Consider the following 12,387-nt stretch of genomic DNA (forward strand, 5'->3'; position numbering starts at 1 on the left):
CACACACACACACACACACACACACACACACACACACACACACACACACAGAGTCTTTTGAGACAGAATCTCACAATGTAGCCTAACTATCCTGGAACTCACTGTGTAGACCAGGCTGGCCTCAACCCCACAGAGGTCCGCCTGCCTCCGGCTCCAGGGTGCTGTGGTTAAAGGTGTGCACTCAACCCCAGCTTGCTTTTCTTTAAAAAAAACTTATTCTAACTAATCTCTGTCCCTTGCATTTTCAGGCACACATCAGGGCATCTTGTGCTTATCCGGGACAAGTCCTCTCCGGGAGGGTGACACTGACCCAGGGAGAACCGCAAACACAAAGCTTGCCTGTCATCTCGGCCCCAAGAGGCTGAGGAAGAGGTCACAAGGTTGAGGCTGCCCGGCTGGAATGGGGGAATATAGCATCTACCCCCCATGGGGCCTGCCATTCTCTCCTGAGTACTCAGCAGGAGGAAAGGGAACATGGGACACCGTGACAGTTAATACATAAACGTCCACAGAAACTTTCAATTACCAAGAGCCGGAAGCAACCAAAACACCAATCAGCAGATGGATAGACGCCCATGTGCCTGCAAGATGGCTGGGTCAAAGGTGCTCGCTGTGCCAGAGTGGCAACTGGAACCGTGGAAAGAGAAAACCAGTAATAAAGCTGTCTGCTGACATCCACATAAGCAAAAACACATGCATGTGCACACATGCAAGTACACATACATACACACACACACACACACACACGTGTGTGTGCACACAGAGGTGTACTCACTCACTCACACACACATACGTGCACACACAGGTGTCCTCACTCACACGCACACACACATACACCCATGCACATACATGCACACATGTGCACTCACACACATCCACATATGCACTTGTATACACACACACACACATATACCCGTGCAAATGCATGCACACATGTGCACTCATACACATCCATACATGCACATGTACATACACACAAATAAATATATATAAATATTAATAAGGCAGATCTAAGTTCTAGGCCAGCCAGGACTATATAGTGAGTCTCTTCTCCTTGCCTCGTCTCTGAATTATTTTAACTATAATTATTAAATTATTAAATTACAGCCTGAGCATGTGGGTCAGTGGAAGAGACTCTATCTGCCTGGTGTACATGAGATCTAAGCCCCCTGTCCTCAGTACTGAAAAAAAAAATCAATTATAATCAAATAAACCTTCACATATCCACACTGAGTTGTAGAAAGAGAACCCTTCCAGCACTGCCAGCTCCATGTCCCCAGGCATGTGCCCCTGCCGAAAATGGCCAACGCTGCTGAACCCCTGTCTCTGTGGTTCACACACCTTAGTCTGTAGCCTTCAACAACGTGCACCTTAGCAGTACTCATGTGGGAGTCTGTGGTCTTTATGGTTTACGTCTCGCAGATGAATTCCAGTGTGTGGTGCTGTCCTCACGTGGGTACGACAGGGAGGACGTGGAGGGGAGATGGGGAAGGGCCGTGTGCACATGGAGGAGAAGAGGGAAGTACAGGACACGGGGACGGAAGGGCTGGGCAGGACAGTGAGCAGTACGATTCTCTCCCGAGACTCCAAGGGTGGAGTGACAGCAAAGAACGAGAGAGGAGGGGCTGCGGGGACAAAAGTGTGGAGAGGGCACAGATGGGGAAACGGAGAAAGGCTGCAGGGCCGTGAGCGTGCAGTGGCTTTCTCAGCTGAGCTGTGTCCGTATTTTTTGGTGTGTGTGTGTGTGTGTGTGTGTGTGTGTGTGTGTGTTGCTAGGGATGGAATTACACGCTAAGCAAGTGTCGATGAGCTTAAGTCTGTGCTTGTTCTCCACACATCTGGCTACTTGGCACAGGATTCAGAGAACTAGACATACTGAGCAACGACTGTGCTAAAAGGGAGGTGAGCTGGGAGGAACTGACCAACGGGCTCTCAAAACAGGACATTGGGAATAGTAAGCAGTGGTGATCTCTCTGGCTGTGACAGCTCAGGGTCCTCAAACAGGATGTAGCGATAGCAGGAGTTGGTGGGACAGGAAGTAAAGAAGGGAGATCAGAACGTCCACCAGTGGCGTCCGCGTCTTCCGGGAGTTTCTGCCTGGGCAATCTGTGCAGTGGGCTGCTTTCTTTTCATCAGTGAACGTGAACCCTTATGTATCTTCTTTTTTAAAAAAGAATTATTTATTTCTCATTTACGTGTTTGGGTGTCTGTGCACCACATGCATGCAGCACCCACAGAGGCCCAAAGACAGCATCGGAGTCTCTGGAACCGGAGTTACAGATGGTTATAAGTTACGGGTGGCTGCTGAGAATCAGCCCAACTCTGGTCCTCTCGAAGAGCAGGCAGTGCTCTTAGCCAGTGAACATCTCTCAGGCTCCCTGTTATGCACGTGCTTGCACCTTTTATGTCCCTTAAAACAAACTGGATTCTGGGTGAAAAGAATGAGCCCCTTTCTCAGAAGTGCCCACCCTGGAGAACAACCAGCGAGACGATACCAGGGAGAGGAGAGATGTAGCCATGTCTGCTAAGATCAGGGTCCTTGCCACCCGTGTGGCCTGTTCTCCTTCAAAGGTGCATATTCTCACTTCCTTGCTTGCTCTGATCAAACCTTGACATCTCGGCCTGCTGCTGTGTCCTATCTGAACAGGTCTCCTTTTGGGAACACAAGAACATAGACTACTGCTGCCACCAAGACCAGACAAAACTGGAAACCACTCATAACAACCTAGTAAGGGTCCCTAAGACACGAGGCAGACATCACGCATGTTCTTGATGATCCTCAGTGCGTATCTGCCCACTGTTCGCATTCACAGGAAGGACATACGGAGAATGCCTGATCTTCCGGGAGACACATGCCCTGCCTGATCACAAGAGAGACATCAGGAAACCCAAATGGAGGGCCCCTCTACAAAATGCCTGTGTGTTACTCTCCAAAACTGTCAAGGTCATGATAAACGAGAAAGAAGACGAAGAGAAACTGGGACTGGAGAAATGGCTCAGGGGATAAGAGTGTGCACTGCTCTTCTAGAGGACCAGAGTTCAATTCCCAACATCACATCAGGGAACTCACATCCACCTGTAACTCCAGCCCCGGGGGATCCAACACTTCTAGCTCCAGTGGGCTCCTGCACTCACTCACATACACACACACAAGGGAGGGAGGGAGGAGGGAGGAGGGAGGAGGAGGAAGGAAGGGGAAGGAAGAAAAGAAGGACAGAAGTCATCACAGCCCCGATAGTGAGAATGAGGAACACATTGGCGGGTAGACAGGCAGTCTGAATAAAGGGTAACTTTTAATAACTGCTTTGGCCTACAGAGAGCAGAGCAGGGCTCACTTGCAGTGGGGCAATTCAGGGGTTGACCTGAAGGGGGCAGTACACAGCTTGCCTGAGTGAACCTTTCACAGCCCAGCCTGCAAGGGGCTGGGCAGGACTCACCTGCAGAAGGTAGTATTGAGCTCGGCAGGAGAGGGGACAGTACTGGGCTCACCTGCAGACGGCAGTGCAGAACCTGGCCCACAGAGGGCAGTGCAGAACTCACGGGTACAATTGAGGGCATTAGCAACTCAGGTCCATCCAGTCGTTGCCACGGAGCTCATGAGCCCAGCGGGGTTTTGTTGTTGTTTTTGTTTTGTTTTGTTTTGTTTTAACTTTAAAAAGGCAGTTTTTATGAGAAATCTCCCTGTGTTCAACATTGGCTGGGTTGTTTCAATCACGGCCTGTGGACCACATCAAACAGGTGTCCAGGCCAAGCCACACAGCTCGATCTGCCAGCTCAGCCACGTGACCAGCTCTGGCCAGAGCATCAGGCCAGACAGCAGGCAGTTGCCTCCCAAGCCCTTCTCACCAGGCTTCTAGAGTCAGGGACATGGTCACAGCAGCGGGACCGTGCCAACATCAGCTGTGCCCTGACAGACCTTCACAACTTCACTTGCCTCTCAAAAGGGCCTCACTGAACTTCCAACCTTCCCCAGACCTCAGGCTGTCCTGTCTGGGTCAAGGGCAATGAGTTCCACTCAGCCATGGATGCTGGACACCTACAGGGTATTGTCAGGCCCCCTTCCCTCACACCAAACCCTACTCTGTAACTGGAGTTACAGCTGACTTCAGCCACCTGCCAAACCCCACTCTAACTTCTGCCACCGGCCCCAAACGCTATTCAAAAGACATAAAAAAGGGGGGAAAATAAAAGCAGAAAGGGGGACATAATTACTGCCCAGCAGGAAGATAAATAGGTAAAGGGGTGTAGTGACCCCTAACTTCACCACAAGATGGTGATGTAAACTTTAGCTTTGAGAAAAGGAAGAATTGGGGCAGGGGAGAGAGGCCTGCATCATTAAGCCATCCTGGTCAGGATGCTGCCCCATCATTAATACAACCCGTCCTGCAAAGTGGTCCTTAAGTTGTTACGGGGACAGAGTCAGCAGCTGAGGTTTCAGACTGCACCTGCAGAGGACCCACGTTCAGTTCAGCACACAAGTCATGCGGATCACAACTTCCTGCTACTCCAGCTCCTTGGAATTCAGTGTGTCCTATGGCCTCTCCAGGTACACACACACACTCACACACTCACACTCACACTCACACTCACTCACACACACACACAGAGAGAGACAGACAGACAGAGACAGAGGCAGAGACAGAGGCAGAGACAGAGACAGAGACAGACAGAGACAGACAGAGACAGACAAAGACTAAAATAAACCATTGTTTTAAAAATCTTTAAATGAGTTTTTGGTTTGGTATTTTTAAAGATATTGTTATACATATTGATCATCTCAGGGTACCAAACTGGGTTGCTACAAATCAATCAGCTCTAGGATGCAGCTTCCCCATGGCAGATAGCTGTTCTTGTCCTGGGCGTGGTCTCTCCTGCCTTTAGTCCTTGTTGAGCCAAGTGAAGAGTTGATATTGTTTAGCCAAGTTTCTAGATGCCTGTCGTGATCCCATTCAGTGTTTAGTCCTGAAACCTATGAGATATCCCCACTGCCCACCCCAGGGTTCTATATGGACTGACCAGAGTCTACACAGGTTCCCTACCCCTGCCCTGCAGGTTCCCTACCCCACCCCTGCAGGTTCCCTACCCCTCCCAGGGGGGGAGGGGCAGGTTCCCCACCCTCCCCTGCAGGGGGGGTGGGGAGCCTGCCGGGCAGGCTCCCCACCCCCCAGGGCAGGTTGGGGAACCTGCAGGGGAGGGGCAGGAACCCCAAGGGAGGGGGCAGGTTCCCCTCCTGCCCCCTGGGGCAGGCTCCCCCCCCTCCCCTGGGGCAGGCTCCCTGTAGACTCTGGCAGGTCCATATACCCTCCCCTGGGGGGCGGTGGGGATACCCCCTCCCCTGCAGGTTTCAGGACTAAACACCCTCCCCCATGACAGGCATCTAGAAACCCCTCCCCTGGCTAAACAGCATCCCTGCTTGTTTTGTCAACAAGGACTAAAGGCAGGAGAGACCACGCCCAGGACAAGAACAGCTATCTGCCATGGGGAACAGATCCTTCCCAGCCAATTGATTTGCATGTATCCTTTTTGAGGAGGCCTGGATGATCACAGGTAGCCCACACCTTTAAAATCCCATCAAAACTCATTGAAAGATTTTTTTAAAAGAATGGTTTATTTTGGCTCACTTTGTCTGCCCCCTTTGTCTGTCTCTGTCTGTCTCTCACACTGTGTGGACCTTCATGAGTGTGTATGTGCCCAGAGCTCTGTGCCAAGGTGTGTGAAAAACTAGAGTGTGTGTGTGTGTGTGTGTGTGTGTGTGTGTGTGTGTGTGTGTGTGTGTTGTGTATGTGACATGGCCCTTGTATTCCAAGCTGGTTCTGAGCTCTCTATGGCCACAGATGATCTTGAGCTGCTGATCTTCCTTTCTTCACCCCCATGCTGCTGGGGTTACAGGCATGCACCACCATAGGTCAAACCCAGGGATTCATGCTAAGCAAGAACTCACAACTGGGCCATATCCCCAGCCCCTCAAGATGTCTTTTCAGGAACCAACAGGCAAATGAACAGATGGATGGATGGATGCATGCATGAATGGATGGATGCAAGGATGTGTGGATACATGCATGCATGCATGGGTGGATGCATGGATGGATGCATGGATGGATGAATGGGAGAACGAGAGAAAAAAGAATGAAGAGGTCAAAGGTCCACCTGGCCATGTGGTCACAGCCTCACCATCTCTGACTCCATCTGCTCGAAACTCTGCCCCTCTGTGTCCTTCCAATATGAGGTGAGTAGTGTAGACATGTGTCTCCTCACATGTGTCTTTGTTATACACTTATGTGTACACATATATGAACGTACACGTGTGGGTGTGGCTGTATAAAAAGGCTACTTGCAGGATGAAGGCCCATCCAGGATCGACACAAAGGAAGCGGCCCAGAGTGTTGGCTGAGATATCCCTGCAGGGGACAGGACACGGAAGCTTCTAGCTCATCCCAAACCCTCTTTTAAATCCTGCCAAAACGGCAGACCTGGGAGTGAGCCAATTGTGTTTAGTTCTCTGGAGCCCAGTTCCCACAGCATCTGCCTCACAGGTGTCCTCAATAGACAAAAACAGAGCTCTCCGTTAGAGCCACCAAGCACACATTAGCCATATGTGAAAAGATGAGTCACACAACCCAGATTGTCACCTGCCTCACTTTGTGGCAAACTGTGCAGCTCTGCTCAGCTTCCAAACCCTGATCTGACTCTAGGCCAATCAGAGCTCGCAGGAGCTCTTCTCAAGCTCAGCCTCAGAGGCTCCCACAAGTTACCTACACGCTGCCTTCTCAAAACAATCAAAAATAACGACGGCAATAATCACCCTTATAATCCCAACAACGGCACGAGCAGTGCGCTCGCTGCATGCCGGGGACGGACGGGAGTAAGCTCTCGACACAAGCTCTGCCCTCTCAAGAACGTCATGAGAGCAGAACTATTATGGGTGCTGCAGAGGGGGCAACTGACTGCTCCGAGGGACGAGTAAAACAGGCACTGAGGCCACCACACAAGCTGGCACCTGTGTGCACAACCGCCAGCCCTCACTGGCTCAGGAGAACCTGTGGGCTCTGTTGAAACCATGGCCAGCTCTGGGCGCTCTGAACTTGGTCGATGTGGATTCTTGGCTCACAAAATGCAAGAAAACCCAGTCTGTATCCGGGTTGGTGTCCTACCAACCGAATCCCAACACTCTGTCTTCTGGTGAGATGAGCTTACCTGACAAAATCTACTTCTCAGAAGAGGTACCCCTAGCTCCCCAACCCTCCCAACAAACCCATATGCGCACCCTGCAGTAAAAGCAGAAGATCCTCCAGGACAGGCTGAGAACCTAGAGAGAGCCACGAGGAGAGATAACACAGCCGAGGGGGCAGTGTTCCAAACACACCAGCTGGTCACAGTGTGGGCAGGACCCTTGTCAGAACGCACAGCCAGTGTGAAGTTCAACCTGTTTGAGCAGCCCTTGTCTTGACAGCCTTGTTCCGACGGCTGGTTAACATCCTGCGTTGAATTTTAACATGGAATATCTTTTTGACATGGCAAGGAGAGCAAAGTCCCTTTGGAGCAGCGAGGCCAGACTTGCGGGAGCCGCTGGGCACATGAAAGAAAGAGCGTGGAGCCAGCCACTCCGAGCTCTCCTTGACCTACTTAGGGCGGATTTGTTCAGTGAGCCACAGGCGCCCGCCCGCCATGGTGGCAGGGAGCCAGGGAGTGGGGCAGAAAGGGCTGAAAGGGGCACTCCCATGAGAGGGGGGCAGTTAAAGCCACAGGTACACTCGCCCCAACTCCCTACCCAGCTGATGCCAAGCTGTCCAAGTCCTGCCACCCCAGCCACTTTTCCCCAATATGCAACCTCCAGGTGGGCAGTAAGGCACACAGGCACCTGGCTAGTGCCCCGAGATCGGGGGAAATGCTCTGTAATGCTGCAATGTGCTACTAGGATCAGCAAAGTGTCATGGGGCCCCTGTGTCTGTTGGGCACTAGCCAGGACCATAGCAGGCAGGGTTCAGGGAGAGCTGCTTTTAGGGTGGGTGACCCTGGAAGTCAACTTTGGGTAAGGGGCTACTTTTGCCTGAGGAAGCATGTTAGGGGTCCCTGGGCTAGATGAACACAAATCTAGAGTCTGGTCTAGTGGCTGAACAGGCCAAGTGCGTGGTCCACGGAAGAAAAGGTGGGCCTTCCCAGCCACCAAGGACACCATGGGGAGTTTCCTAGAGCTCCCTGAGGAGGTGGGGATCGGGAGAGATGGACCCTGGAGCCTAGGGAAAGAAGACAGTAATGACCCCAGGGAGGCAGGCAGATGCTGGAACAGATGTGCCCGTGTATAGCTCCATGGCTCTCCATCCTGCTCCCTCCACAAGCATTCTTTCAGGCCAACCGGTGTCTGAGGGCTCGGACAGGAGGGCAGGACTCTGCCACAGGCCGCAGCTGACCTGGTCTCACTACTCTCAGCCTCAGGATCCACCTCTATAAGCATGTGTACAGGAATGCTCGCTCGGTCTGCTCGGGATGACTAAATAGGTCAAGCATAAGAAAAAGGGACTCCAAATAGTGTCCAGTACATAGTAAAGAGTCAGCATTAGCTGCCACCACCACCACCACCACCACCATCACCACCATTACCACCATCACCACCACCATCACCATCACCACCACCACTACCACCACCATCACCACCATCATCCCCACCACCACCATCTACCACTATCACAATCCTCTCCATCACTTTGATCACTGCCGTCCTTCACTAACACCACCACCGTCCTCATCTGTGTCGTTACTATTGTGACCACATACCTCATCACCACAATCACCATCATGACACTATGACACCACCGCCATAACAGCCACCACCATCGTCATCCTCTCCACTGGGATTGCCACCACCATTCTCACGATCATTAACACAGAGATGGCAGGTCTTGGGTGCTCTGTAGGTAATTTCGGGGTGATCCTGAGGTCATGCCCAAAACACACTCAGTAACCATCCAGAGTGGAGCCAGCGGTGTTTTACAGACGAGCCGGATTCCCAGAACATCCCAGAAGAGCCATTCACCGTAAGCACTACCCGGTAAGCACTACCGAGGAGTGTCATGCTTCAGAAGACCTGGAGGAACTGTCTGAGGCCTCGCATTGCCTCATCTGGACACTGGACATGTGGAGGAGGGGAGAGAAGACCAGGCCCTCTCCTCTAGACACCCTGCCTTTTCAAAGGCAGACTGGCCTTTAGATCTGCCTGGGGCACTGTTAGAAAAATAGTGGCTGGGACCTGACCCTCACGAGACTGGAAGCCTGTGACCTGACTGGGACACTGACCTGGCCACACACCCACAGGTGCTGCTCCCCTGCAGATAGATGTAGAGGAGGCAGCAGGGAATCCGTCTGGGAGGACAGGGCTGACTTTACTAAGAGTGACAGAAAGGAGCAGAGGTGTGGGGAATGTGTGCATACACGGGAAGGAGTCAATGCCCAGGGGGTCAAGGTCAGGCAGCAGGAGGAGGGGAAAAAGGCCGCCAAGAGCTATGCCCTTCTCTTGGAAGCCCTGGACAGTGACAAAGAGCTCTGCTCAGGGCTGGGTTGCAAACCAGCTGCTAGAATGCTCCCAGTGCAGCATAAAACCAGGCATGGTGCTGTAGGCTTATAGCCCAGAGCTCGGAGGGCAGAGGCAGGAGCTTGAGGAGCCTAATGTCATCCTAAGTTATACAGTGGTTTCCAAAGCCATGGGCTACAGGAGACCCTGTCTCCAGGCACACGACAAGGTCCACTCAAGGTAACAAGCAGCAGACGGGGAGGTCCCTTCTCAGAGACCATTCCAGGAGTACCGATCCACTGTAGAACGAAGTGAGCAGAACAGAGGTTCGTATCCCGCAGTGAGGACTCAGCTTCTCAGGGAGCTCTGGCTAGCGCCCTGCTCAGCAGCCATCTCCGGCCGTCGCCTCCTCCAGCAGCCTCCTCCCAGATTTACTAGTCTTGCCCTGGCCCGAGGGCTTTGCTGAGTCACCCACAGTCAGCTCTCCCAAGTGGCCTGCCCTTTCTCCTGCCTGGCTAGAGGCCAGAGGCAGCTGCCATCACCACAGGATATTAGGAGCCAAGAGGATGCACACACCAAAAACCCTGCTGCACGATCAGGCCAGAAAGCCAAGATGTCCATCACGCATCCCAGGTCCAAGAAGAGAATGATGACGAGAAGGAGCCAGAGTTGGTGTGTGGCTCCTGTGTGGCCTCCATGTCGCAGCCTAATGCTGCCCAAGGCAGCAGGAACACGGAGGTCTTCAGCAGCTTGGTCCCCCCATCTCTTCTGGTCTAACCTGGTCTAACCTCCTCACTTATTCTCTCAGACCTTCCTTTCCCCCAAAAGCCTTTCCCTGCATTCACATCCTCATTAGAACCAGACCAACAACAGCTGCCTCAGCTTCTTTCTGACCTGTACCCCAAAACCCCTCTTCTCACTCCTGACATCCGTAGACCGCTCTACCCTCTTCAACAGACTCAACCCAAGGACCAGGGACAAAAGGGGCACCTTCTGGTTGCTGCTGGGTGCGCATACTTCCCGGCGTTTTGGTCATGGGGCCAAACCCTTTAAGACAGTGCCAATCCAAAAGCTAGGCAGGCTGCAGAGACCAGTGGGCTTACTTACAAAATCTTATCACAGGCCTTGAGGGGACAGCAGCTGCATCCTCCAAGACACACATCTCAGGTTTGCAATGTCCCCGTTCACCTGTCTTGCTTCTTGTGTCACCAGCCTTCCTTGCCTTCCCAATACCACATGACAGAGGGAAATTCCTCAGGAACCCAGGAGCACCCATGTCTTCCTGGACTCAAGGCCTGACCCCCTAGGTCTCAAGGACTTGTTCCAATCAATGTCCCCACTTCTACAAGTCATCAGGGTCCCAGTTTCTAACTAGGGACACCCATTGACCCAGGAGCTAGCTATACTGTCTTCTCTAAACCAAACGCTAATGACCCATTAACCCTATAGTGATGTCTACAGATCTTCCTTTTGCTTCCCAGTGTAGAGCTGAGACCATGTCTCCACCCACCCCGACTGACTAGGGGTGGCCTTGACTAGCTCCCACCACTGAACTGAGGACAGAATTCCAACATGTCACCTTCAGCTCAGACTGCAGGGGCCAAATCAGGTCGATTCACCATCCTCTCTTGCCCTCCACTGAAGTGGAAATTTCTGGTTTCTTTGGGGACTCAGTTATGCCATGAGATGTTTTGCTGAAGCAGACACAGGAGAGGACATGTGATGTTTACAAAGAATACAAGCATGACCCCGCAGACGGTGTGGAAAGCTCTTGTATTGGTTCGCCTCGCACCACGTGGCTGATCGTGACTTCATAGAGGGTAACTTGCCAAAGAACTCATCATACGCCAATGGCTTCCATGGACTCGTGCGGATAGGCAGAGCCTCTAGGTTTCTTCTGGACTGAAGTGCTGCCGCCGCTGATTTGTGATTGGTGCTTTGATCCTGTACTGGACTGCTGATATCCTGACAACAAAGGCTGGGATCTCCCCAAAAAACTACTTCTAAACAGATCCACAACCTCCGTTTCTGTTAACTGTTCTTTTCCTCTACCTCTGGTAGGCGGGCTAGAAGGGCAGTTGAAATGTTAAAGAGCCCTAATTAAAGTAGGTTTTGGAAAATCCAGGCACACTCCATGGCTGACACATGAGGCCAGTGCCTTCCAGGAACAACCACAGAGTCTGCACTCCCAGACTCCCCTTGGAAGACAGCCATACACCAAACCGTAGCAACCACCTGGGACTTTACACAATTAAGAGAGAAGTTTCCGGATTGGCAAGATGGCTCAGAGGTCGAGCACGTAGTGCTGCCCTTCCAGAGGATGGGTGTTCAGTTCCCAGCACCCACATCCGGCAGCTCACACCTGCCTGTAAACTCCAGCTCCAAGGGATCAGATGCCCCTCTTCTGGCCACTGTGGGGACCTATACTGCATGCACAGTCCTGTGTGTGTGTGTGTGTGTGTGTGTGTGTGTGTGTGTGTGTGAGAGAGAGAGAGAGAGAGAGAGAGAGAGAGAGAGAGAGAGAGAGAGAGACGGTCACCTGTATCCTCTACCACCTGATCAGTTTTTCCTCTTCCAGTCTCAGTCAGTCAGAGCCTGGTGCCCACAGACGTCTCTCCTGTCTTTTTGCATCAGCCCTCACCACTGTTTCTGTTCGCGTGCTCGCTCCCACGGCTTCCTCCCATTTGTCAGGCTTTTCTCCCAGGATCCAGGGAATCTTTCAAATGGAAGTCACACAGGGCTAGAGAGATGCCTCCTGGGTAAGCATTTGCTGTTCTTCTAGAGGCCCAGGGGCCCTGATGTTTAACGGCAGGATTTAGTGGGAGGTTTTGCAGTGTGGCAGTAGGTGGAGTGGTCAGAGCAGAGGCAAAGAGAGAAGTCCT

Source organism: Rattus rattus, chromosome 2, assembly GCF_011064425.1.
Source record: "Rattus rattus isolate New Zealand chromosome 2, Rrattus_CSIRO_v1, whole genome shotgun sequence".
NCBI lineage: Eukaryota > Metazoa > Chordata > Mammalia > Rodentia > Muridae > Rattus > Rattus rattus.